This window comes from Plecotus auritus (genome assembly GCF_963455305.1).
Source record: "Plecotus auritus genome assembly, chromosome: 2".
NCBI classification, from domain to species: Eukaryota; Metazoa; Chordata; class Mammalia; order Chiroptera; family Vespertilionidae; genus Plecotus; species Plecotus auritus.
The window spans coordinates 11951779-11955556 of record NC_137771.1 but is presented as its reverse complement, the minus strand read 5'-3'; the positions used below and the strand labels follow the sequence as shown (position 1 = coordinate 11955556).

The 3778-nt window shown below is 52.8% G+C and overlaps 1 pseudogene across 1 annotated transcript; it reads left to right on the top strand.

Moving 5' to 3' along the window:
• Positions 1-543: 543 nt before the first annotated feature.
• Positions 544-2819, top strand: LOC308242677 (pre-B-cell leukemia transcription factor 2-like; annotated as a pseudogene). The gene is made up of 2 exons: positions 544-687; positions 812-2819. The product of its transcript is annotated as a pre-B-cell leukemia transcription factor 2-like (transcript).
• The last annotated feature ends 959 nt before the right edge of the window (positions 2820-3778 follow it).

Genomic DNA, 3778 nt, shown 5'->3' with positions numbered 1-3778 from the left:
TCAAGTGACTATGAAGGCAACTAAATATATGGATTCCGTGCACCTCATACTTCAGTGAGATTGAGGCAGTAAAATCTAAATTCAAACCTTAGCTAGAAGTTATCACTGAAGTTGGATACACATACCCCATCCTATATAATAAAAGCATAATATGCTAAGTGTCCAACCATTTGTTCGACCAGTTGCTATGATGTGCACTGACCACCAGGGGGGCAGGCGCTCCAACCGCTAGGTTAACTTGCTGCTGGGGTCCGGCCAATCGGGACTGGTGAGATGGGCTGGACACGCCCTGGAGCCCTTCCATGGTCCCTCCCTGGCTGGCCAACCTCCCATGGTCCCTCCCCGGCCCCGATCATGCACCAGTGGGGTCCCTCGGCCTGGCCTGCACCCTCTCTCAATCTAGGACCCCTCGGGGATGTTGGAGAGTGGTTTTGGCCCGATCCCCACAGGCCAGGCCGAGGGACCCTGCCAGTGCTATGCACTAGCCTCTAGTCCTATATAATGAGAGGAATATGCTAATTAGCCAGGATATGCTAATTAATCATGACCAGTAAGATGCTTAATAGTCACGACCAGTCAGACGCAGCCCAGGAGCAGCCCTCAGAGGGAGTGGCTACCTGTGGGGGCGTGCACGGGCCCGTGGTGCTGCCCAGCCCGGAGACCGCCCCGGCTGGGAATCACAAACAGGTACACCGCCACCTGGCCTAGGAGCGGCCCCTGGCAGAAGTGACCACCGGTGGGGGCGCACGCGGATCCATGGTGCTGCCCAGCCCGGGGGTCACGAACAGGCACGCCCCGCCGCCTGGCCTAGGAGTGGTCCCTGGCGGAAGTGGCCACCTGCGAGGCCGTCATGATCCTGCGCTCCCCAGTTCCTGGATGCCAGACGGAAACGCCTGAACTTCAGCAAACAGGCCACCGAGGTCCTAAATGAGCATTTCTATTCCCACCTGAGTAACCCGTATCTCAGTGAGGAGGCTAAGGAGGAGCTTGCCAAGAAGTGTGGCATCACCGTCTCTCAGGTCGCCAACTGGTTTGGCAACAAGCGGATTCGCTATAAGAAAAATATCAGAAAGTTTAAAGAGGAGGCAAACATCTATGCCGTCAAGACTGCCATATCTGTCACCCAGGGGGGCCACAGCCGCATCAGCTCCCCGACACCCCCTCCTCCGCAGGCTCTGGCGGCTCTTTCAATCTTTCAGAATCCGGAGACATGTTTCTGGGGATGCCCGGGCTCAACGGAAATCCTACCCTGCTTCCCAGGTGGAATCACTCTGACACTCGATGGGCCCAGGGGGCTACGGAGATAACTTCGGGGGAGTCCAGATTAAGTTAATAGGGGTGACCAGGCTGGCAGGGGAGGGCAAATGGCAGCTGGCAGGAGGCTGTGACCCCGTCCTCAGTGACATCCCCAACAGAAGGACCAGGGAGCATTCATTCTGACACTTCCAACTGATCTCACCACTCAGGGCCACAGGATGGGGGCTCATGAGGTGACTCTTGATGAGAGGACAAAGGCATCCAGAGGACAAGCCCCAGACACGGGAGAAGCACAAGATGGAGAAGGGCAAACGGGGTGGCCCTACCCCAGCCGACTCAGTGCTGGGGTTGCTGACTACATGGCAAGGAGAAGGGGGTCCCCTAAGGGGAAGGTGGGATCGGTCTCCCCTTTTTTCCCTTCTTTTCAATCTTTTTCTCTCCCCATTTCTTACACAGAAACACACCCAGAACCCTATCTTTCAGATCCTCTCTCTCTCTCATAGACACACAACTATTCTGTTTCTCTCTCTCATAAATTCATACACAACTATTGTTTCTCTATAGAGACATATACATTCTCTCTCTCTCAGACACATATATATATATGACTATTCTGTTTCTCTCTCTCTCTCTCTCTCTGGTTTTACCCATTCTCTCTCGCCCACCCCTTATCTGCTCTGGGATCTGTGGAGACGCCAGCCTTTCCCTACCTACTAGAGATGCCAAGAATGGGGATACAACTTCTGGACAGATGACCTGGCCACGCCCCCGGCCTCCCACCCCTCCCCCTGCAGACGGCTTTACTACCTCATATGCAGCTCATCTTAAACCAATAAAATTTCTCGGTGGAAAAAAAAAAAGAAGGGAAGGAGGGGAGGGAAGAACTTTATAAAGGAGTCAGTAGATAGCAAAATTAAAGAAGGCAAGAGGATGTATGAGTGAACTGTAGGAGCTATAATGGAAATCAAGTATAGTTGTGTACTGGGGACAGATTTTAAAAGTAGGAGTCAGAAAAGAAAAAAGATAAATGATAGTGAATAATTAGGCAGGTAGATAGATAGCTATTAAAACAGTTGAAGTAAGGAGAGAACAATGTATGGGAAAGATAGGATGAGTGAGAAAGAGGGAGAAAAGAAAAGATTTAAAGGGAGCCGTAAGAGCCTAAAAGGAGAACAGGAAGAAGGAAGAAATGGGGGAGGGAGCAAAGCAGGTCTGAGGGAGAAAGTGAAGAAAAAAAATTAAGGTGGGAAGGAAGGGAAAGGGGAGGGAGGGCAGGGGTAAAGATAAAGGAAAGAAGGAATGTGGGGAGGGAGGGAGGGTAAGAGAAAGATGGGAAGAAGGATGATGGAATAGAAGTAGGAAATAAGGAGGAAAGAAAAGTTTATAAATAGGAAAAAGTGTTACATAAAGGAGAGAAAAATTGTGTGACAGGAAGAAGTCAATAAGGAAGTCAAATATAATTGTGTGTGAAGGGGATAAGATTAAAAAAGAAAGTTAATAGGGGTGACCAGGCTGGCAGGGGAGGGCAGTTAAGGGTGACCAGGCCAGCAGGGGTGGACAACTAGGGGGACCAGGCAGGCAGGCAGAGTGGTTAAGGCAAGCAGGACGGTGAGCGGTTAGGAGCCATAAGTCCCGGATTGCGAGAGGGATGTCCAACTGCCAGTTGGACATCCCCCAAGGACTCCCGGATTGGAAAGAGTGCAGGTTAGGCTGAGGGACGCCCCCCCCCCCCCCGCACGTGCATGAATTTCGTGCACCGGGCCTCTAGTCATAATAATAAAAAGCCAAGAGGCATCACAACCAAACGACCGGTCGCCATGATGTGGCATTGACCACTTCTCGGTTCCTCCCCACCCCGCCCGCGAGTGGGGATGGGGCAGGACTGGAGACTGGCAAACAGGCTAAACTGCTGACCTCTTGGTCCCTCCCCGCCAGCCCGCAGGCTCTGATGGATCAGTGAAGGTGAACGGGGGAATCAGGGTGGGTGGCGGGACAACCGGGCTGGCTGTAAGCTGTTAGGATCACCAGCTCATCCCCGGCTGCTCAGTGGCTCAGACCTGCAGGAAAGCAGGCACCGGCAATTTCACCTCCATGCATGTGCACCAGTCCGGCCACTGATGGAACACGCTGCCCGCTCAGGGCCGCTCATGCTGGGACAGGTCGCAGTCCCTTCCCAGCCCTAATTGGCCCCATCAGGACTGGGCAAGATGGGCCGAATGTGCCCTGGAGCCCTCCTGCGGTCCTTCTCTGGCCCTGATCATGCACCGGTGGGGTCCCTCAGCCTGGCCTGAGCCCTCTTGCAATCTGGGACCTCTCGGGGGATGTCGGAGAGCCAGTTTCGGCCTGACCCGGGAAGGCTAGGCCGAGGGACCTCACCCATGCACGTGCACCAGGCCTCTAGTTCCTAATAATTAGCATACTAAACACACACCAATTAAAACTTGAAAGCTATGAAACAGTAATAAAAGGAAAATACTGAAGCCATTTGATTAGTTTTTAAAACCATTGTTATTTCACCCCG